This window comes from Microcebus murinus, chromosome 10, assembly GCF_040939455.1.
Source record: "Microcebus murinus isolate Inina chromosome 10, M.murinus_Inina_mat1.0, whole genome shotgun sequence".
Taxonomy (NCBI): Eukaryota; Metazoa; Chordata; class Mammalia; order Primates; family Cheirogaleidae; genus Microcebus; species Microcebus murinus.
The window spans coordinates 78,199,693-78,224,310 of NC_134113.1; the positions used below are offsets into that span (position 1 = coordinate 78,199,693).

General features: G+C 39.3%; 2 non-coding genes across 2 annotated transcripts; both read right to left on the minus strand.

Moving 5' to 3' along the window:
- Window positions 1-17,906: 17,906 nt before the first annotated feature.
- On the minus strand, window positions 17,907-18,012 carry LOC142873539 (U6 spliceosomal RNA). Its single transcript, XR_012921556.1, has one exon. It is a non-coding gene; the product is annotated as a U6 spliceosomal RNA (small nuclear RNA).
- Window positions 18,013-24,110: 6,098 nt separating this feature from the next.
- On the minus strand, window positions 24,111-24,172 carry LOC142873577 (U7 small nuclear RNA). Its single transcript, XR_012921580.1, has one exon. It is a non-coding gene; the product is annotated as a U7 small nuclear RNA (small nuclear RNA).
- Between the last annotated feature and the right edge of the window lie 446 nt (window positions 24,173-24,618).

A 24,618-nucleotide genomic window follows, 5' to 3' on the forward strand; every position in this document is an offset into this window, starting at 1 on the left:
AGAGAAGAGGACTGGAGGAAGATCACTTCTGAAAAATTGGGAGAGTAGGGAATCCCCTGGAAGCGATGGAGAGGACACAGTGAGGGCACAGTGTGTCTCCTGAGAGCCGAGCAAAGAGTGAGCTCAGGATGAGTTGGTGAGTAAAAGCAGACATCTCGGAGAGATCAGGTAAGTTGAATAATAAAAAAGCTCATTGGATTTGGTGGTAGTTAAGGTCACTGGCTGCCTCTGAGAAATTTTCAATTTCTATGAAACAATGGGGCATCTGCAGTCATTATATCTATTTAAAAAAAAAGAAACAGGCCGGGCACGGTGGCGCACACCTGTAATCCTAGCACTCTGGGAGGCTGAGGCAGGCAGATTGCTCAAGGTCAGGAGTTCAAAACCAGCCTGAGCAATAGCGAGACCCCGTCTCTACTATAAATAGAAAGAAATTAATTGGCCAACTAAATATATATATATATATATATATATGTAAAATTAGCTGGGCAGCTACTCGGGAGGCTAAGGCAGGAGGATCGCTTGAGCCCAGGAGTCTTAGGTTGCTGTGAGCTAAGCTGACGCCACGGCACTCTAGCTCGGGCAACAAAAGTAAGGCTCTGTCTCAAAAAAAAAAAAAAAAAAGCAATGGGACATCAGCAGCCAACTGTCAGGATGTCCACGAGTGAACAGGTACACCCTGGAAAGGAAACTGAGAAGATAACAGTCTGAAGACATTGCAAAGCCCAGGGAAGTTGACTTCTGTTTGCTTGTTTGTTTGTTGTTTTTCACAGGAGGGTGTGGGCATTTACTGGCCTAGCAGAAGCATTCAAGAGCTGGAGATGAAAAAAGCAGACAGAGCAGAGCAAATGTGAGGGAAAGAGATGGAGAAAAGGACGACGAGATGACCATGTTGAACACAGAAGGGAGACTCCTCCCTCTGACGCAGTAAGAAAGAAGGAAAAGGGCGAAAGTACAAAGAGAACTTGAGGGGGCAGGTGGAGGAGGGTGTAGTGGCAGTGAGTGGCGAGGTCACCTGCATAGATAAGGGGGCTGGGGTCAGGACGGGCAGGTCAGGAGGGTTACCCAGCGGGCACCGCGCCTGGAGCTGGGCAGAGTCCCGGGCGGGTGTGACAGGACTGTCGAGGAGCAGCACTTGAAATGGTTTCGCGACCTTTCCCCAAAATGTGGTCGCCTAGGTGTGGAAACAGAGAAGAAAGCTGAGATGTTTGCGGGGCTGAAATTAGTGCGGAAGACCCCAGAAAAGTTAAAGGGCAGAATGAGGGTTCAAGAAGACAGTGTTTTGTTGTTTTTGTTGTTGTTTTCAGACAGAGTCTCACCCTGTTGTCCAGGCTAGAGTGAGTGTCCTGGCGTCAGCCTAGCTCACAGCAACCTCAAACTCCTGGGCTCAAGCGATCCTGCTGCCTCAGCCTCCTGAGTAGCTGGGACTACAGGCATGTGCCACCATGCCCGGCTAATTTTTTCTATATATATATTAGTTGGCTAATTAATTTCTTTGTATTTATAGTAGAGATGGGGTCTCGCTCTTGCTCAGGCTGGTTTCGAACTCCTGACCTCAAGCGATCTGCCCGCCTCAGCCTCCCAGAGTGCTAGGATTACAGGCGTGAGCCACCGCGCCCGGCCAAGAAGACAGTATTGAAATAACTTGTCCCGGTCCTTGCCTGCGAGAGTGGCCACTGCGTTGGTGCTCTGGGGCTTGGACCCTGGCTAGCCAGAAAATTAAAAAAAAAAAAAAAATGAAATAACTTGTCCTGGAGTCCAGACTCCTTAATGGAGCAAGGGAAACCGACAGAACGCCATTAGCTAAAACAGGTGGGAGACACGAATGAGGCCAAGGCGGCCCTTCTAGCAGATGAAGTACAAAAACCAGAAATCAGTGAAGATGCAGTTAGAAGGAGGACCTTTGTCAAGACCACCACCAAATTTAAAATCTTGGTGTGCTGATAATAAGGTACCATACAAGGCCTTGGCATTTTGGTGAGTACCAAGAGGATTTAATGTTTTTTTATTTTTGAGACAGAGTCTCACACTGTTGCTGGGCTGGAGTGCCTTGGTGTCAGCCTAGCTCACAGCAACCTCAAACTCCTGGGCTCAAGTGATCCTCCTGCCTCAACCTCCCGAGTAGCTGGGACTACAGACATGAGCCACCATGCCTGGCTAATTTTTTCTATATATTTTTAGTTGGCCAATTAATTTCTTTCTATTTTTAGTAGAGACGGGGGTCTCTCTCTTGCTCAGGCTGGTTTCGATCTCCTGACCTCGGGCAATCTTTCCGCCTCAGCCTCCTAGAGTGCTAGGATTACAGGCATGAACCACCGCGCCTGGCCCAGGGATTTCAGAAGTTCTCGGCAGATGCAGCAGCTCTAGGAGCGCCTGCTTGTCCCTGGAAGGCTCTGGTTCCTCTGCAAGGAGTCATGGTTGCCTCCCAGGGTCCTGCAGGTGGAACGTGATCAGAGAACAGACAGGTAATGTCTGAACTGTTGTCAATGGGGCTGATCACAAAGAAAAGCCTTCCCCAGGGCATCTTAAATTAGACCTAAGGGGTTTAATTGAAACCAAGTAGCCCTTTGGAATGAGCTGAACAAAAACTGAACTCACTGACTTTGGCTCACTGGCCTCCCTTTGCCTCCCTCCTAGGGAAACTGAGATTGAATGAATAACAGCTGAGAAATACTCCCTTGAGACAAAGACTCTCACACAGTTATGAAAACTAAATGCTTTTCATTACGACTTAAGTGAATGACTTGCTTCCCCAAAAATGCCTCAGAATGAATGGCACAAGAAAGAATGACATTTCCCCAAAATGTTACACATTAATATTGATTTATAGTAGAATCATGAATGTCTGCAGATTTCACTGATTGGAAATTAATTTGCATAAACATTGGAGGAATAAGCGGGAGGGAAGTTAATAAATACCTGAAGTATTCAATTATTTGAAGTACCTAGGTGTTAGCTATCATTAATAAAGGATAATGTAAAAGTATATCGAGCACATTGAATAATCAAATGGTGATATTTTGTGGGCGTTTGAAATGAAAAACATCATTTTTTCTCAGATCCCATTTCACCTCTCCTCCTGCTCCCCCTTTCCCTAACTCCCCCAATCCTTGCTGCCCCTAAAATATTTCTTTTAGCGATTCCGCAAAAATAGGAAGGAAAAAACACACATATTCCAGAAAGCAGCTTATTTCCCTGGTCTTCATGACATAAGAATACTAGCTCTCCCACAGAGAAACAAATTGGTTTACAATTTTAGGATAATTGAATTGCTTGATGCTTTTCAAGTTGTTAGAAAGTCAGTGCTGTGAAAACCAATTTTTTTCGGTGCTACCTGTAGTGTCCTGTGATAGTAGATTTTCTGTTTGCACATTAAAAACAAAACACAGGGCAAAGATTTGCCGATTTGTGAGTGGTTTGTTTTATACAATAGCTGTGAAAATGAACACCTGGTAAACTAAATTAAAACTAAGGTGCCCGAGTTTTCAATAAGTCAGATATCATAGTGACAAAACTGTATACAAAAGAGACCTGTAGATACTCATTTTAAATCCTTTCAAGACCAAATAGTTACCCTTTTTGGCAGGAGGTGGGGATGGTAGGGATGAAATAATTGATAATCAACTCCAAACAAAGTGGTTGATAACCACAGAAGAGACTAAGACACAGAAAGAAAAGTATCTGGGCAGAGACAAGCCATGGATCTGAACAGAACTTGAATGATTTAGGTCTTTGGTTGTCAGACTTGAACGTGCATCAGAATCAACTGAGAGCTTCTTAAAGCACAACCTGCCAGAGTCTACCCTGAGTTTCTGATGCAGTATATCTGGGTGGGGCCTAGGAGTTTCCATTTCTAGCAAGTTCCCAAAAGATGCTGACGCTGCTGGTTCTGATACCACCCCTTGAGAACCAGTGATTTAGGGAGCTAACTAGAGACAGAATGGTTTAGTAAAGAAGTATTTCATCTGTAATGAGGAAATGCTAAAAATATGATGCACAAAAAAAAAAGAAAAAAGAAAGTATTGATGACAGTGAGGAGAGATAGAAGAAGATAACTTATTGAAGGGAACTGAAGAGAAACCAGGACAATAGGGTGATCACTACGTTAAAATTAAAATAATAGAATGGGAAGGTAAAGTTGAATTAAATGCCAAGCCCTGTGCTAGACACGTTACATTCACAATTCTGCCAGATTGATAAAATGATGGTAACATCCAGGCAAGGAACCAGAAGATGCACAAAACTTGACAAATAGGATAGGAAATGATGACCATAGTAAAATAACTTTCCAAGGTCAACAGGGTTAAAAAGTGGTCCTGAGTTCTAAGCCACTTAAGTGATAGACAAAGAACAGGACAGATGGAGACCAAAACACCATACAGTACTTACTACTGATTAGGGGTGGGAGGGATAAAGTGGCTTAGGAGTGCAGCAACAGTGAGCTTCCTGCTACTGCATCTAAGAAATAGGCAGATGCATCCATCGGTCCCGGCCAGATGGACACGTGCTTCCTCCTGCAGGGGCCTCCCCCTGTCAAACTTCTAGCGTGGAAGAGAAGACATGACATCTGCTTCACTCTAGCCATTTCTCAAGCAAGGAGAGCATGGCAGGGCTTGTGCTCTGCAAGACCTACTTAACTCTCTTCAAATTTACCAACCAAACAACCTGCTCCTCATTTCCTGAGGCTGAGTGGTAAAGGATTGAAAAGGCCAGGAATGTTACACTGAGTTCTCTAGATAGAAGGAAACATCAGAAGCTGGTAATAAATATCTTTCCCTTACAGGTGGGGGAAAAGCAGGTTGTTTTCACTCTAAAGCCTGCTCCCTTTCAATGATTCTGTTCTTTCTAGAAAGAAAACACATTGGAGATAGAGTAAGGAATGATATATATAGAATGATATATATATATATATATATTTTTTTTTTTTTTTAAAGCCAGTCAAATTTAGCAGTGGAGGGTTGAATACCAAGTTTAGTGACACTAATGTTAATAAGTTCTGATAACCCACTACCATCAGACCAGCCTTGGAATGATATTTTAAAAGCTACAATTCGGTGAGTCGTGGTGGCTCATGCCTGTAATCCTAGCACTCTGGGAGGCCGAGGCGGGAGGATCACTCAATATCAGGAGTTCAAATCAGCCTGAGCAAGAACGAGACCCCGTCTCTACTAAAAATAGAAAGAAATTAATTGGCCAACTAAAAATATATAGAAAAAATTAGCCGGGCATGGTGGCACATGTGTGTAGTCCCAGCTACTCGGGAGGCTGAGGCAAGAGGATCACTTGAGCCCAGGAGTTTGAGGTTGCTGTGAGCTAGGCTGATGCCACGGCACTCTAGCCTGGGCAACAGAGTGAGACTCTAACTCACAAAAAAATAAAGCTAGAATTCTTTACTAGGAAGATGCTGATGAAAGAACCACACACTGTGTTTCAGTAGCATGCTAACTTGAATAGCTGGTGCTCTACAAGTGTTCACTGCCTGCGAGATTGGACGTTGGAAATGGGCCTGGCTGGTGGCCCGGTCGATGTCCCAAAGAGAGGCTGATTGATCTAAATTTCAAACATGGCTTCTCAGTCTACTCCCCTCTAACTGTGAACATTTTGTAGTCAGAGGGCATAATGACTGGTTTTCATTTTTCTGTATTCTGATGTCCATTAGTTTCTTCTTTAGGAAAATGGCTCAAATTGACATTTGGACACATTCATAAAGGAAAAAAGGAAAACTGTAGAGCAGGATCATTCTATTCAAACAGAATGTGTGGTCAGCCTAATATTTCCAGTAGTCCAAGCCACCACGACTCCCAACCCATCCCATCATCAAGGGTTTGTGCTCCAGTTCCCGTAGAGGTCGAGAGCCCCTCCAGTCCCCGTTAGGCACGCTGTCACAGTGCCAGGTGCAGCCCCGAGAGTCCCATCTACCGCCCCGCGCCCCTTATGATGGGATGAAGGGCAGGCTGTATCTCATGGAGAGCTCTCACCACTTGATTAATTTTTGATCTACTCAGGCTCAGTTGAGCACCTCCTTGACACAGTGAAAGTTCGTCAAATTAGACTTGGTTAAAATGTCCCTAGAGGCACATTTAAAAACTGATGTTTTAATTACATACCATTAGACTGGGCGTGGTGACTCATGCCTGTAATACCAGCACTCTGGGAGGCCAAGGCAGGAGGATCGCTCAGGGTCAGGAGTTCAAGACCAGCCTGAGCAAGAGCAAAACCCAGTCTCTACTAAAAATAGAAAGAAATTAGCTAGACAACTAAAAATACATAGAAAAAATTGGCCGGGCATGGTGGCACATGCCTGTAGTCCCAGCTACTGGGGAGGCTGAGGCAGCAGGATTGCTTGAGCCCAGGAGTTTGAGGTTGCTGTGAGCTAGGCTGATGCCACGGCACTCTAACCCGGGCAACAGAGCGAGACTCTGTCTCAAAAAAAATAAAAATAAAAATAAAAACTGATGTTTTAATAATATACCATTAACTACTGCTGCTTCTGTGTATTGGAATTGAATGCTTTTTATTTAGTTTTAAGGATTTTATCCCAACAGGTGAAGTTTTATACTAATAGCAGACTGTGCTTGTTATAGTTTAAAGAAAAATGTTTGAATCCTCACATTTCTTCCCAGGAACACAGAAGAGGAACCAGAAGATGCCTAGGAACTCAGTGGCTGAAGATGGATATAGGAGAAACAGGAAGGTGGTTTCTGAATGGACTGAAGTGCAAGAAATCCTAGAACCTTCATACTTTTTAGAAAATTACTCTAAGAATTCCAGTTTTATTTGGCAAACCAGAGGAGTTTATATTTTTTATTTTTTAAATATAATATTTTAAACAAATCTCTTTTTCTCTCTCTCTCTCTTTTTTTTTATTTCTTACGTGTTCCTATGGTTTCTAAAACCAGAGGAGTTTATATTGGTATATTTTATAGTTGGAGTGATCAGAAAACTTAAACCTAAGCTCAAGCCTGAACCTGAATCCAAATCTATAGTTTGGTCAAAACTTTCAGCTGAAAAGAGGAGAGAAACTACTCTTTTAATATTTCTTCTTGAATTTTTAAACATCTATATGAAATTCTTGACACTTGTTAAAATTTGAAAATGTATAAGTATTACCGTAAATATGTCTTCCGGATATTTCCTAAATATTAGTAAAATGCCTTCGAAATTTTCTTCTCCTAAACATTCACTGTGTTCAGTCTAATTTATAAAATTCTCATTTTAAAACAAAAATAGAAAGTGAAGAGATAAAGTTTCTAGTCCACATTCTGCTATAAACCAGTGGTATGATCTCATTTGTAAAACACCTGCTGTATAGCATTCAGAGATTTATTGTAAGAGTAAAATGAGATAATGTATATAAAACACTGGAAAAAGTTTGAAGTGTCACATGACTTATGTTATTATCAGCAGCACTTTAAATGGATTAATAGCATACACTGAAGATATTTAGCTTAGGAAAGATAAGGCAGAAGTGGGAAGTCGCAAGTGTCTTCCAATCTTTGAAGGGTTGCTCAGTTGATCTGCAGGACAAGACTTTAAAAACTGGTGAAAATTACACTACAGCAGTTTTCATTATAATGTGAGAAAGCAGAACAAAACTGTCTTCAACAGTGGAGCAGATGGCCTTGTGACGGAGTGATCCAAATGTCTGTCATAGTATGCAAACCAAGTTCTTACACTGATTGTCAGAGGTACCTTTTATGATATTAGCTGCACTCATTTATTATTGGACCAGGAGATCTCCAAATCCTTTCCAACTTTCAAAGGCTTTGTTTCTATGTTCATCTAACAAACTAAACAATGAATATTATTTATTAGTGGCAATATATATTTAGTGGCAATTGATTCCATTGACTATGTTTATATGACATAATATAATCAAGTGGAAAAATATATTCACTTAGGTGTACCTTGGAGAGCATAATGTGTTTTCCAGAGAACAGTGGTATTCCTAGAGTACTGGAAGGCTGTATGGTTAATGAACATTCCATAACCCCCTGGAACTGCCTTCACTGAGCAGTATTGTAGCATTATGTGCTTGGCCATAGACAACCATATTGACATTAGCAACAAAAATCCAGTTAAGGATAATATATGCTATATTATATTATATATTGTTCATTTCTCCACAGGAGAAATATCTTTTCAAATTTAAAATCAAGGAAGCCCCTCCTTTTCTGAGGAACTAGAATATTTTCTTATTCCAACAATAAATCTTTATGATCATACATGCCCATTGGATTGGCTGACAGGAAGCTCAACGCAGATTTGAAATAATCATTATAACTCTGACAATGCTGAGCTGACATGTTTACATTGTCTCCTTTTCCTTGGTCGGCATTTTTTTTTTTTTTTAATAAAATGTTTTAAACTGCTTTAAAAAAGGAGTCACATTTTTAAAATAGTCACCTATAGTTGATTTTACTAAATAGGCTTTCATGCCATTCTTTCTTTAACCAAACTTCATGCTACTTACTACCAAAAAAGGAGTATTTTTTTTTCTTTTCAATATATGCAGAAAATAAATAGACCACAGTAAATTATTTGGAGGTCTGAAGGGTTTGATAATCAAATTAATCTGATGATCATGCCCTCCTTAGATATGCTGCCATGTTTATCAAAAAATCAGGGCAATGTGTTTTTTCTGGGTCTTCTAAGGGCAAGGAAACCTGTGAAATATATTACTTCACAGTCCTCACTAAGTGTTTTAGTGAAGGCCAAGACGTTGGGGCAGTAATGGATTTGGGACTCTTTTGATACTGATGACAAATGTTAATCTGAGGTTCAAAGAACCCTAATCTCCGCCAGTTTTTCTTGCCATTTTATTTATTCAGATTTTATTCCTGCACTCCTACCTGTATTCCTTAGCATTTAACTCTTTCATAAAGAAGCTTCGGCCAGGTGCGGTGGCTCACGCCTGTAATCCTAGCACTCTGGGAGGCCAAGGCGGGAAGATCGCTCAAGGTCAGGAGTTTGAAACCAGACTGAGCAAGAGCAAGACCCTGTCTCTACTAAAAATAGAAAGAAATTAATTGGCCAACTAAAAAAAAATTTTATATATATATATATATACACATATATATGTATATATATATATATATAAATTAGCCGGGCATAGTAGTACATGCCTGTAGTCCCAGCTACTCTGGAGGCTGAGGCAGAAATGTTGCTTGAGCCCAAGAGTTTGAGGTTGCTGTGAGCTAGGCTGACACCACAATGGCACTCTAGCCCAGGTAACACAGTGAGACTCTGTCTCAAAAAAAAAAAAAACTTCTACCACCAGCCACCAGATGTTTGGCTTTCAATTCCATGAACATTCTTGTGCTTTTTCAGAAAACTCTGAAAAGAAGGCACCTTCCTTTTTACATCCAAATCTGCCATGGACCTAATATGGAAGGTTTTTATATTCCATTTTAAATATTCCCTATGCCCTCTGTCATAAGCAACTTAAATCTTTTGAAAAGAGGTTATCTTATGATAAATTCGCTGATCTTCTTATTTGAATTAAACATCTTTTGGGATATGGCTGAATTTTAGTGTTTTAGGCTAAATATTATCCAATTACTGACTACTTCTTATGTGATTTTAAATTGTTATGCCTCAAAATGTGTATGCAGGTAATAGCATTACTGTTTTTTAATATAGAAGTTATTGGCTAGGCAATAACTTGGCTTTTCTGTCATTTGATTCTATTTAAAAATATCTAATTTTATAGATAATTTCCTATTTTTTCCCTATCTCCATGAAATTTTTTACCTTTATGATGTATTATGGTTTTAAAAATCACAGGAAGTATTTTAAGAAGTGCCAGTGTAAGGTTTACAAAAGATTTTTTGTGCACTACTTAAAAGTATGGCATTTTAAAGTATGACAATAACAATATAACTATGAAAAATGACAGTGGAACTTCCTATATTCTTCTTTCTTGCTGTTTCCTGATCAAATTTGCTAATTAGTCTTGCAAATATTTTTAATTGCACCCACAGCTGCCAACTTCATAGGAATATAAAGGCTTTCTTCCTGTTGTGTCTTATGAAGATTTTGAAAAAAGAATTCAGATGACTTTAATAGTGATTTACGAACCAAACTTAGATTAGATTAATTTTCCTTCATCAAATTTAGAAGGGAGGTTTGAATCCTCTCAGTGATATTTAAAAAACACAAAGGCAGTAAGATTGTATAATTAGTTATGGGTTGATTTTGATAATTTTTCTAACTGTAAACTTTTAAGAGTATACATCTACAGAAATTTTCTCTTTGTAATTAATATACGGGGAGATATTTTGAACCTAGATAAATAATCCTGTTTCTCATCAAACTTTTACCCACTAGTTTTAGTATCCTGATGATATTCTACCTCCATTTTTTTTTTTCTATATTTGTTAGTTGGCATTCTACTGTAAGGAAGCACTTTTCCTTCTCATTTATTTATTCATTCATTTATATGACTCAAGGATTCTTATTTTATTCCATGCAATAGGTCATAAACCATTACTATCATCATCTATTTTAATACTCAAATTATCCTAGATTTGGCCAGTGAGAGTCCCTTAAAGATGGTTCTTTTGTGTCATTCTGATACACTCCATCAAGGTTTTTGAGTAGTTATTTACTTTCCTGTGAAATAGGAAGCTCTGGGTTCATCCTGTACTTTTTCTGCTCCAGTTGTGAAATCAGACTTTTCTCCAAGCAGCTCTGCTTCCCTTTAATGGAGAATATTGCCAAGGTCTGGCTGCTTGGTGTGCTCATTCCTGCTAGTATGTCATTGTTTCTAGGCCCTTTCAGAGAAAAAAAAGATAGAACTATGAGTTCACATATTGGACTATGATATTCCCCAATTCCAAACCAACACCACAAGCTACACTGCAGTCCAGCACTGTCCAATGGATACAAATATGAGTTACACATATAATTATAAACTTTCTGGTTGCCATGTTTAAAAAAAGAAACAGTTGAAATCAATTTTAATAATATATTTAACCCAATAAATCTACATCTTGCCATTTCAAGATATAATCAATATAACAAGTTAATGAGCTGTTTTACCTTGTGTGTACTAAGCCTTCCTAATCCAATGTGTGTTTGACACTTTACAGCGTATCCTTAGTTTTATCTGGCCACATTTCAAGTGCTCAGTGGCCACTTGTGGCTAGTGGCTACCATATTGGACAGCACAGTTTTGTCTTCCTCCTTCTGTATTTGCTATTTCATTCTTCAGCAGGCACAAACCTGGCTCCCATTATTTTCAAAATATTTATTTATTTGCTCAAGCCTAGAACATACGACATAGCTTCAGAATAGTTAATTTACACCACTGGGAAAAAAGCAAACCTACTAGTTTAATATGGTTCTCTTTTTTTAGGTCAAAAACATACAGTGGGCCAGGCGCGGTAGCTCGCGCCTGTAATCCTAGCACTCTGGGAGGCCCAGGCGGGCGGATCGCTCAAGGTTAGGAGTTCAAAACCAGCTTGAGCAAGAGTGAGACCTTGTCGATACTATAAATAGAAAGAAATTAATTGGCCAACTAAAAATATATAGAAAAAAAAAATTAGCCGGGCATGGTGGTGCATGCCTGTAGTCCCAGCTACTTGGGAGGCTGAGGCAGGAGGATCACCTGAGTCCTGAAGTTTGAGGTTGCTGTGAGCGAGGCTGATGCCATGGCACTCTATTCCGGGAGACAGAGTGAGACTCTGTCTCAAAATAAATAAAATAAAATAAATTATCCGGGCATGGAGGAACATGCCTGTAGTCCCAGCTACTCAGGAGGCTGAGGCAGCAGGATTGCTTGAGCCCAGGAGTTTGAGGTTGCTGTGAGCCAGGCTGACGCCACGGCACTCACTCTAGCCTGGGCAACAAAGTGAGACTCTGTCTCAAATAAAAAAACGCTACAGTGAAAGTTACAAATCTTAAGTGTACAATTCAATGAGTTTTACCCAATGCATAAACCTGTTCAACTCATATCTCTAGCATTGTCATTACAAAATGATTTTTTAATCCCAGAAGTTTCTCCTGTGTTCCTTGCTAGTCAGTCTCCTTTCACATCAGAGGCAACACCTTATCTGACCTTTTCCATCATGGGGTAAATGTTCCTTTTCTAGAACTTTGCATAAATGAAATCCCAGTATTCTTTTCTCTGTGTGTGTCTAACTTTTTTTCTCTCAGCTTAATGTCTTAAAATTCGTCCATGTTGTTGCATGTATTAAAGTTTATTCCTTTTAATCACCGAGAAGTATTACATTGTATAAATATGCACAGTTTATCTATTTCCCTGTTAATAGACATTTGTGTTGTTTCCAGTTTGGGATACTATGAATAAAGCAGCTAAGAAGATCTTTATTGTAGACTCTGTGTGGACGTGTGTTTTCATTTGTTTTGGGTAAATACCTAGGAGTGAAATTACCAGGTGATAGAGTAGATATAATAATTCTCTTTTATATGGTTAAATGTCCTTAACATTTAAATGTTATTCACTATTCTATGCTAAAATCAACAATAATACTTTTATCTACCGTTTGACCTTAAAAGCTAATTGATGGTTTATTTATTTATTTATTTATTTATTTATTTATTTATTTATTTATTTTGAGGCAAAGTCTTACTCTGTTGCCCGGGCTAGAGTGCTGTGGCATCAGCCTAGCTCACAGCAACCTCAAATTCCTGGGCTTAAGCAATCCTCCTGCCTCAGCCTCCCGAGTAGCTGAGACTACAGGCATGCGCCACCATGCCCGGCTACTTTTTTCTATATACTTTTAGTTGGCCAATTAATTTCTTTCTATTTTTAGTAGAGATGGGATCTTGCTCTTGCTCAGGCTGGTTTTGAACTCCTGACCTTGAGCAATCGTCTCGCCTCGGCCTCCCAGAGTGCTAGGATTACAGGCATGAGCCACAGCACCCGGCTGGTATTTATATTATTGTGACAATTTTTCATGCTGGATAAAGTCACATGCTAGGATAGCATTGTCTTCTTTCCAAGTTCATTATCATTTTACGCTTTCCTCCTTTGGCACGCTCTCTCTGTCCCCACCCCTTGTATCGACCATCTCTTTCTCATCCTTCAGCCCTCACCTGAGATTTGCTTCCTCCTAGAAGTCTACCCTGATCTTCTCAGTCTGGGCCAGATGGCCCTCCGTGTGCTCCTTCATTGCCCTGTATGGTGATCTGTGTCACTCAACATTGTGAACATTGTTGTAAGTGTCCACCTTCTCCTTTCTGTTGTGAGCACCTTGCGAACCAGAATTGCTTTTCATTTTTCTTTGCATGCCTGCCGCCCATGAGTCTTTGGCGCAGTAGGCCTTTGGCAAATATTGGTTGAATGAATAATGAAAAGTGAGGTAGCTTACTCAAGGTCCACAGTGAGTTAAAGGTACAACAATAATTCGAATTGTTTGGGATTTAAACTCGTTGTTTGGGCTGGGTGCGGTGGCTCACTCCTATAATCCTAGCACTCTGGGAGGATGAGGCAGGTGGATCGCTCAAGATCAGGAGTTCAAAACCAGCCTGAGCAAGAGCGAGATCTTGTCTCTACTAAAAATAGAAAGAAATAAATTGGACAACTAAAAATATGTAGAAAAAATTAGCCGGGCATGGTGGCACATGCCTGTAGTCCCAGCTACTTGGGAGGCTGAGGCAGAAGGATGGCTTGAACCCAGGAGTTTGAGGTTGCTGTGAGCTAGGTTGACGCCATGGTACTCTAGCCTGGGCAACAGAGTGAAACTCTGTCTCAAAAAATAAATAAACTCATTGTTTGCTTCAAGTTTCTGGTATAAGCATTTTATTTATGCTAAAACAAAAGTCAAAGAGATAGTTCACACTTGGTTTGGATAAAGGGAGAAAGCAGTAAATCCCCAGAGGTCAGAATGATTATCCCAGAGACAGACACTTGAGGTCAGTGGTGGTGTCATTGGATTCCTGTGTGGGTGGACAGAAGAACTTACCCGTGGGTGCAAAACCTCAAGAGAGCCTGGGGAAACCGAGGCAGGTAAAGGTGGAGAGCAGGACCCATGGAGATGGGGATCCCTGGGGACACTGTCCCCTCCTGGGGCTGCTCTTGCTAACGATGCACTGGCATCAGTTGCAGCAACAGACACCGATACAATTTTACCCACAATCTACGTTTTAGGTCATTTGGCCAGGTTTTTCAGTATCCATGGTGATGGGTTGATCTACTTCCACGCCAGGATGATTCTCAAAGGGAAGGAGCTGCAAGATGCACAGCAGTATTTATAGACACCCATATGGGGACAATAATATCATCAGTCACCGTTATACATAACTCTACTGTTGTTTTTCTTCCTTAGCCATTGTTCTAATAAGTGATATTTCAGGCTTCGTTTTAAAAGCTGGGACACTATAGTGATCAATATTCTCTAGTTCCTGTTTTGACTGAAATGGAATTAGGGCTGTTCGATTGCAGAAGGGGGCAAAAAAAGCAAAGCGAAACAGCAACAAAAAAATCCAAAATGCTAAACGTGACATCAGAGCTCTTATCAGTGTATACTTGCTCATGACACAGTACATCTGACTTTCCTCTACCACGTCTTTCCCAGACTGCAGAAGGGCTGACCAAGGCGTATTAGTGATAATGTCCCTAATGGTAAATCCAATGTTCCTGGGATTAACACAAAATATGTTTATTTTTCCTCGGAGAAGCAGCAGCACAGACTGTGGACAGATGGCCAGCAAGGCAAGATTTTTTTTTTTTTAATTTGATCTCCACCCTATCGACAATAAACAGCCACAAGTTTTGAGTACAGGACCCGCTTTTATCCTTCCTAAGAGTTAAAACCTGAACCTCCAACCTTCTGCTTATTTTTTTTTCCTCTGCTGTTTTGACTTTTCCTTTTTCTCATTCAGCCTAGTTTCCTAAGTCATATTGATTATAAAGTGGAGTCAGATTTTATCTCAAGAATATATGTTGTAATTATGAAACATTTTTTAAATAAGATATCCAAAAACTTTTAACAGAATGTAATGAATCAGTCTTCTTTCAATTAGTGATATAAGATAGCTTCATGGCATTAACCCAAAAAAGCAAATTATATATTTAAATTATTAAAAATAAAATTATTTTTAATCCCTTATAAGAACAAATGATTTAAAACTATAATAAAATTGATTGGTCACCTCCTAGAGCATCACAAGTTAACTTAATGATTTTATTAAATAAAAATATGTTACCACAAAAGTATTGATGGAAATACCTGGCATCTTTGTAGTTACTTTTCATCATATTTCATCATATTTTGAAAACACAGACTGTGCTAATATAAACCCTATGAATTTATCTATGAATCCATAGATAAATATGAACTGTTCTATTTATCTATGAATACAGTTCTATATTTATCTTAATAAATGCATAGTATTTGAAAAGTAATTATTAATTTTATAATGTGTATAATTAATTTTATCAATGTGTAAGAATCCTGTGCTTTCTGAGCTACAGAGAGACAAAGTTAAGCTTAGAATTTACCCTTTTCATTTATACATATAGCTACAACTCTTGATTTATTGATCAGGTCTGGTCTATATTCTCTTCTTTCAGGCCCTGTTGGAAGGGAACTTAAGACCCAATGAGGAATTCAGAAGCACAGAGGTGACCAAACCAATGTAGGCCCCAAGCTTGGCCTATAACCAGATTGAGTGACATTCTCAAGTTTTAAGTACCTGTTTAAACATATCCTTTGATTATTGGTGATTTGTTCCAGATGCCATATAGAGGATATAGTTTATAGGACATGGCTTCCATGAAGATGAATCATGACATTCCTAAGATTATGGTAAGTGTTTGTGAACTGGTTTGTTTGTGTATTCTTATATGACTTGCCTGTCTAAAGACAGTTTTATTCTGACATATTACTTAGATCTGAGTGTGAATAAAAAATATGCATTGTAGGCTGGGCGAGGTGGCTCACACCTGTAATCCTAGCACTCTGGGAGGCCGAGGCGGATGGATCGCTCAAGGTCAGGAGTTCAAAACTAGCCTGAGTGAAACAGATGTTTGGTATGTTAAAAAAAAAAAAGAAAAATAAAATAATAATAAAACTAGCCTGAGCAAGAGTGAGACACCATCTCTACTTAAAAAAAAAAAAAAAGAAATAAATTAATTGGCCAACTAAAAATATATAGAAAAATTAGCCGGGCATGGTGGTGCATGCTTGTAGTCCCAGCTACTCAGGAGGCTGAGGCAGGAGGATCGCTTGAGCCCAGAAGTTTGAAGTTGCTGTGAGCTAGGCTGACGCCACGGCACTCTAGCCCGGGCAACACAGTGAGAGTCTGTCTCAAAAAAATAAATTAATTAATTAAAAAAAAAAAAGACTGTGCGTAGAATATAGAGACATGAGATCCTATATGTTTAAGCCACTTTTCCACATGTATGGTTGTCTAAACAAATACTGTCATGTGTTCTTCATTTGTGATTAATTAAAAACATTTTCCAGTATATTCTCTTTCAATAAAGAAATAATTAAATTTAGATTTTAATAAAGATATCTTATCTACAGATGTCTTTAAAAAATAAAGGCTCCATAAAAAAAAAAAAAACGTTTCTTGGCCAAGTGCAGTGGCTCATGACTATAATCCTAGCACTCTGGGAGGCCGAAGTGGGAGGATTGCTTGAGCTCAGGAGTTCAAGACCAGCCTGAACAGGAGTGAGACCTGTCTCTACAAAAAATAGAAAAATTAGCCAGTCACAGTGGTGTGTTCCTATAGTCCCAGCTACTCAGGAGGCTGAGGCAAGAGGATGGCTTGAGCCCAGGAGTTTGAGGTTGCTGTGAGCTAGGCTGACGCCATGGCACTTACTCTAGCCTGGACAACAAAGCGAGACTCTGTCTCAAAAAAAACCCCCAAAACCAAAAACTTTTAATTCTCACACTGAGGACATTAATTACATGAATTTAAGTTTTGAAAATTTGAGAAACACATTAGGCTGTATTGATTATAATTATAAATTATAAATTGATATTATGTGAATGCTAGAGGTCTTGCCAATGACAGGGGTGATTGCAATCATTGATGAAAAATGGGGGTTACCTAATAATAGTTCCTGTTGTGACTCTGGTAGCAAATAGAGTATCTAATTCACAGGAATCATTTGATGCCTGCACTGAGAAGCCAGTGGAAAAATTGGGGAGATAATTTTGAAAGAAGTGTTGGGTTATGTGAAAGGAGAGTCTTATTAACAAGTGAGAGTCCTTTTCACTGTGATCCTGCCAATCCTGTTAATTGTTCAATTTGAGTAAAACCTCATTATACATTTTCAATGTCCTATTCTTCAGTTACATAGTATTTCTGGAGAAATAGTATTTCTATACTATTAGTACTAAAATACTGTTTCATAGTATTTCATGCTACTATGTACATTATTTACTATCATTATTATTATTATTTGAGACAGGATCTTATTCTGTTGCCCAGGCTGGAGTGCAGTGACATCATTATAGCTTACTGAGACTTCCAACTCCTGGGCTCAACCAATCCTCCTGCCCCAGCCTTCCGAGTAGCTGTCACTACAGGCACAAAGTGCCACCATGCCTGGCTAATTTTTTCTATTTTTTGTAGAGACCGGATCTTGCCGTGCTGCTCAGCCTAGTCTTTAACTCCTGGCCTCAAGTGCTCCTCCCACTTCAGCCTCTCAAAGTGCTAGGATTACAGGCATGAGCCACTGCACCTGGCCTCATTCTAAATAATCTATGCATCAAAGAAGAAATCACAAGAAAAATTAGAAAATATTTAACGGTGAATAAAAATGAACATACAGCATGTAAAAATATGTGTTATGAACCCAAAGTAGTGTTTAAAGAGAAATTTTTTTTGACATTGTCAGTTATTTTAGCCTCCTGGCCATTCTGGATTAAATGAGTTAATGCATGTAAAGTGTTTGGAACTGCCTGGGAAATAGTAAGTATCAATAAAATATGGAATGCTTCACTAATTTGCATATCATTCTCTCACAGGACCATGCTAATCATCTCTGTATCATTCCAATTTTAGTATATGTGCTGCTGAAGCGAGCACTATAGGGAAATTTATAACACTAAATGCCTATATTAGAAAAGAAGAAATATCTCAAATCAATTATCTTTAAAAGCTAGAAAAATAAGAGCAAATTTAACCAAAAATAAGCAGAAGTAAGAAATAAGAAGGAAGGAAATAATGAAGATAAGAGCAGAAATCAATGAAGAAATAAACATAAAAACAATCGAAAAAATCAATGATATTAAAAACTGGTTCTTTGAGATCAATTAAATTGGTACAACTTTAGCCACACTGAACAGAGAAAAATCAGAAAATACTGATGACTAATATTATAAATGAAAAAGGGAACGTCACTATAAATCCAACAAATTAAGTTATGTTTCTTTTTTTTTTTTTGAGACAGAGTCTCACTTTGTTGCCCAGGCTAGAGTGAGTGCCATGGCATCAGCCCAGCTCACAGCAACCTCAAACTCCTGGGCTTAAGCAATCCTCCTCCCTCAGCCTCCCGAGTACCTGGTACTACAGGCATGCACCACCATGCCCGGCTAATTTCTTCTATATATATTAGTTGGCCAATTAATTTCTTTCTATTTATAGTAGAGACGGGGTCTCGCTCTTGCTCAGGCTGGTTTTGAACTCCTGACCTCGAGCAATCCGCCCGCCTCAGCCTCCAAGGGTGCTAGGATTACAGGCATAAGCCACCACACCCAGCCTAAGTTATGTTTCTTAGGCATTCAATGAATCTATCCTTAATCCTGGTTTGCATCAGCACCAATATTTAAAGGATAATAATAGTATATGATGAACAACTCATATGAAATTAACAAATTTCTAAAGATATACAAAGTACCAAAGCTCACTCAAGAAGAAATAGAGTACATGAATTGCCCTATGCCTGTAAAAGTAACTAAATTTGTATTTATCTAACTGGGTCCACACTAGGTTTGTCTGACTCCAAAACTACTATGATAAGGAAATTAAGACTGTTTAACAAAAATCTCCTATTATTCTACCTATGTACCTTATTATTATTATTATTTATTTATATTTCCTTTCTTCTTTTTTAAGTTAGAGAAAGACAACTGGAAATCTACCTCTGCACCTTAAAATGCGTCCACAAGCCCATCCATCCAGTTTTCTATCCCTCTCGACTCTGAGAATAAAGTGTTCCTGGTCACTTATTCCCCTACATACTTGATTTTGTTCATGCAAACAGGATTAGTGGATTCTCAGATAGGAAGAGTACGAATCATAGAAAAGTTCACAGTGTAGATAAAATTTTAGCTGTATGTTGAAGGGTAAGGATGAGTGTACTATGGGAGAAAAAGGAAGAAAAGGTTTCCTGGTCATAGTGCTATGCCAGAGCATTCTTGGCAGATTTCCAAAATGGCCTCCATGCGTTGCCAAGGTTACAGAGGAGACAATGGAAACTACCTCCTGAGGTGCTTCATTTCTATACCTGGAAAGCAGATGGAAGCTGAGATTAAGTAAAGACTCACTAAATGGTCAAGAAACATAATTCACTGGGGCAGGGGAAAGGTTTCTTTTCCTCTAATAGATAATAAGCATTTGGTCAGAGCAAATTCTTTTTTTTTTTTTAATTTTATTTTTTATTATTATTTATTTATTTTTTTTATTTTGGCATATTATGGGGGTACAGATTTTAAGGTTTCAATAAATGCCCATTTCCCCCCCTCCCCCCACAAGTCTGAGTCTCCATCATGACCATCCCCCAGATGGTGCACATCTCACTCATTATGTATGTATATACCCGCCCCCCGCCCCCCTCCCACCTGCCCAATACCCTATTACTGTAGTACCTATGTGTCCACTTAGGTGTAGAGCAAATTCTTTTAGGAAGATTTTTTTCAAGTTATCAGTACCACATTCTGTTATGGAGAAAAGACTAGGTTGGAGTTCTAAAACAAAAGAAGAATAAATAAGTATTTTCCAGCTAATTTATAAGTGCAAATAGTGGGATTACCTGGAATCAGTACTAGGATTGGACTTATTTAAAATTTGTATAAATGAGCGAAAACCTCCAATTCACAAATGATATGATTTTTTTTTTAGGCAAAAAGATGCCAAGTACATAAGGAAAATCTGAGGCTGTATCTCAGAGGCTGGGCCAACGGACAGGAAAGTGGCAGATAGATTTCTTTCTGACAACCATTGGCTATTTATCATGTATTTTGGGAAAAAACATTTTAACTATATTTATAAAATGATGAATTTCAACATTCAGTCACACTTCAGAAAAGGAATCCAGGAGTTATTATAGACTATTCCTATTCTCCCTGTTTTTTTTTTTTTTTTGAGACAGAGTCTACTTTGTTGCTCAGGCTAAAGTGCTGTGGCATCACCCTCACTCACAGCAACCTCAAACTCCTGGGCTCAAGCAATCCTTCTGCCTCAGCCTCCCAAGTAGCTGGGACTACAGGCATCCACCACCATGCCTGGCTAATTTTTTCTCTACATATTTTTAGTTGGCCAATTAATTTCTTTCTATTTATAGTAGAGACCGGGTCTCGCTCTTGCTCAGGCTGGTTTCAAATTCCTCTCCTCGAGCAATCCACCCACCTTGGCCTCCCAGAGTGCTAGGATTACAGGCGTGAGCCACCGTGCCCGGCTTCTCCCGTTTTTAAAAGGAAAATGAAGTGAATAGAAAAGGAGAGAAAAGGGAGAGAAAGAAAATATTGTGTGTGTGTGTGTGTGTGTGTGCCTACAAAAATATTTTAATGTCATTAGACATTTTCCTCAAGTTCCGACCAATGCCCCATAAATTGCCTGGGAATGCTGTAGTGTTACCTTTTACCCACAGTTCCTTCAAATTGCAGAAGTAAGGAGTTACCATTTTAAGAAACCCAGCAAAGGGTGTCTCTGAGAAGATGGCAATGAGGAGGTGCAGGTTGTAATTTGTAATTACATCTGTGAGTATCGCCCCATGTTTGCTGCTTCTTGATTTCAGTCAGCATGAAGTAATTATGCGTTCCAGATTGTAGTGCAAAGTTCTGTTTAAAAACTTCAAGCAGATTTCCCACTTGGCTCTAAGAAAAATCTGCTCCTAATGTGCTGCTCCCCTCTGGCATGCCATAAATGGACACCCTAGAGATCAGAATAGCTAATAAGTGGAACAACTTAAGAATAGCTTCTCACAAACCAAACTGGAACGAATGTGAGAGCCACATAGCAGTAACCAAATATATGCTTCCCCAAATCATATAACCCAGTGAAGCTCCGAGCATGTCCTATTAACAAATTCAGGTTGGATTCTCTCTGTGGGTCCTTGTAATACACAGTTCAGAAAATGAAAATGGCCTTACAGGTTCAAGAAAACCAAGGGGAATATTAAACAAACAAAAAAAATCTAACCCATATTTCCCTCATGGATATGATTAATTGTATATATATATTTGGTTTAGGCCTCATACACTTTAATGCACATTTTTTTTGTTTGTTTGTTTTTTGAGACAGAGTCTCACTCTGTTGCCCGGGCTGGAGTGCCGTGGCATCAGCCTAGCTCACAGCAACCTCAATCTCCTGGGCTCAAGTGATCCTCTTGCCTCAGCCTCCCTAGTAGCTAGGACTACAAGCATGTGCCACCATGCCCGGCTAATTTTTTCTACATATTTTTAGTTGGCCAATTAATTTCTTTCCATTTTTTAGTAGAGACGGGGTCTTGCTCTTGGTCAGGCTGGTTTCGAACTCTTGACCTTGAGTGATCCACCCGCCTTGGCCTCCCAGAGTGCTAGGATTACAGGCGTGAGCCACCGCACCCAGCCTCAATGCACATTTAGGTCATCATAGCAATCCTTTATAGATTGTCTTTGAGCTCTTTTTTACAGCTGCCTGTACATTTATGAGGTTGTGAAGAGCCACGACTGAAGGTTGCTGTCATGACTGCCTCCTCAGATAGGTCCATGCTGAGGGCGGGCAGTAAAAGTAGCGAATGTTCGTGGGTAGGGTGGAGCACGAGGAGACTGAACTACCAGAGAAGTCACAGCTGATACAATTCTTCTGTTTTCCTACTCAGAATTCTAAGGGGATCACTATTCAGTTGCCCTACCCTTTCCTTCAAATCCTTTCACCTTCTCGAACTGAAGGAGAACTCTGTGTGCCTCTTGGTTCAGGAAAGTTCTTGAGGAAAAAGTCTGAGTGATTTTTGTCTCATAGGAAACAAAAGCTGGATTTATTAAAAGTTCCATCGGTACATACTAAATGCTTTCCAGCCTCGTGGCTTAAATTAGGTCATCTCTAAAGAATTTCAGATTTGGTCCTTCACACACACCCATAAAAAATCTTTGATAAGGAGTGAGTGACCTTGTTCTGGGCAGAGAGAAAAATCTATCTGCATGAAGTAAGAGGTTTATGTTACAGTTCTGACTTCATTCCTTACCTACCTTACATACTCAACTGTGATGGCAAAGCCAGCATGGAACATCAAACTGATGTATTGTTGGTGATAAGCATCTTTGAATGGAGAAAGGTGCCCAGATCTTGAGGGTGAGAACTGCATGGTATTTCCTGTCCCAGGTGTGTGACCCAGAGATGTTCTTTAAACCAATCTAAGCCTCTTCCTTTGGAGATAGTAGCAGTAATAATAACAACAACAGGCCTACTCATCTGGTGGTTTTCCATCATGAGGATGGAAAAGGCTGTGTTTGAAAATACTTTGTAATCTGCAAAGCACCCTACTAATGTTCATTATTGTTATTGTTTCTTGAATTGGATAACAATGCTTATGCTATTGTTTTTTCATGGCATTTTCAACTATCATTTCATGGCATTTTCATGGCCCGTTTTCAACTATCCTAAGGATGGATTCTGAATTATTTGAAGTGGACAATGATTGACATTTTATCCCCTTCTGCTTTCTATGCACATATAGTACAGAAATACACAATGCAAAACCCTTGACAGGTGTCCAATTATTGTTTCAAGAACGGGAGCCAGGTTTCTCTTCTGTATCCTACAGACCAAGGTAGGCTAAGATTCCTCTTGGCCTCATTAAAGTCTTATCTTAAATTGTATCACTTAAGATAATAATATATACAAGTGGTCAAGTATTTGAGTACTTACCGGAATTCATCTGGTTTTTGTTTGATCTTAAGAGCTTCATAAAACATTCAAAAATTCTGCAGGAGTTCGAGACCAGCCTGAGCAAGAGCGAGACCCTATCTCTACTAAAAATAGAAAGAAATTAATTGTTCAACTAAAAATATATAGAAAAATTAGCTGGGCATGGTGGCGCATGCCTGTAGTCCCAGCTACTTGGGAGGCTGAGGCAGGAGGATTGCTTGAGCCTGGGAGTTTGAGATTGCTGTGAGCTAGGCTGACACTATGGCACTCTACCCGGGCAACAGAAGTAAGACTCTGTCTCAAAAAAAAAAAAAGGAAAGAAAAGAAAAAGAAAAAGAAAAATTGTGTATGGTGTATGACCTTTGGCAAGTCACTTAATCTTTCCAAGTCTTGGTTTCCTGATTTATAAAGTGGGGGAGGTTAAACTGCATGTCTTCTAAGGTCTTTTCCAACTTTAAATTTTTATATTACTGCAATATTTTATTAGATGGTTTAAAAAAATCACCAACTAGGGATGCTAAGTGTTATAGAGATACTATATTTTTTAAATGATAAACATTTTTTTAGAAACTATAAACTCATGCTCATCCACCAACTTGTTGGCTTCAGGATGCTTTACGCAAATTGAACATTAAAGAAAGAGATTAAATGTTGATGCCTAACAGGCATTATCCTCTTTGTTCCAATCCTTTCATGAAGATAACATGTCAGAGTTACTACCTTACAAATAAAAAAAGTTATTAGCCCTCACAAGTCCAGGCACCAAAATAACAAGACTGACCTTTTGTTTCTGTAGTACAGCTTTCGATGAAGACCAAAGTTGTTCGAGCCAAAGCCAAAGGTCCTGTCTTCTAATATATTTCTTTATTCGATAGAGAGAAGCCTTCTCAAAGCAAAGGATTAGAGCCAGAGGGGAGAACATGGAACCCTGGGGAGCTCCGTGGAGCAGCTCTCATCCTTCCTACCTACTCTGTCCAGGGTCATTACAATCTCTGCTTCTCTCTCCATGGTATCCTTGCACAAATACAGATTTATTTTTTATTTATTTCTTTTTAAAAGGGAGTCTCCCCGTAAGAACCAGAAAACCTGCTAGACAAATTCTAAAAGAGCTATAACACTAACAAACATAGATTTAGATAGACAGCTTGACACAAGTGCATTTACATGTACATAGATGTATATAAACCTATGAATGGGTGGGTTAGTAATTTTTAATAATTCAATATGTTATCTTTGTCCTCAAGGAATTTACTCTCTTGAACAACTGGGATAAAAATGTGCAAATGATATACATGCTGTGATAACCTGGGTGTTCCTAAATACAACTACTTACGCGGATTATCCAAGTGTCTTATGATAGCTACAATTTACTGAGTGTATACCACCTGCCAAAACTAATCTAAGTGCTTTACCCTGGTTGACTCGGTTAATCCTCCCAACAAACTTATGAGGTGGGTCCTATCATTACCCTCAGTTTATAGAGGAGGAAGCTAAATCACGCAGTGATTAAGGGATTTGCCTAAGGTCATGCAATTTAGCAAGTGGCAAAGAGTCAGGATTCCATGT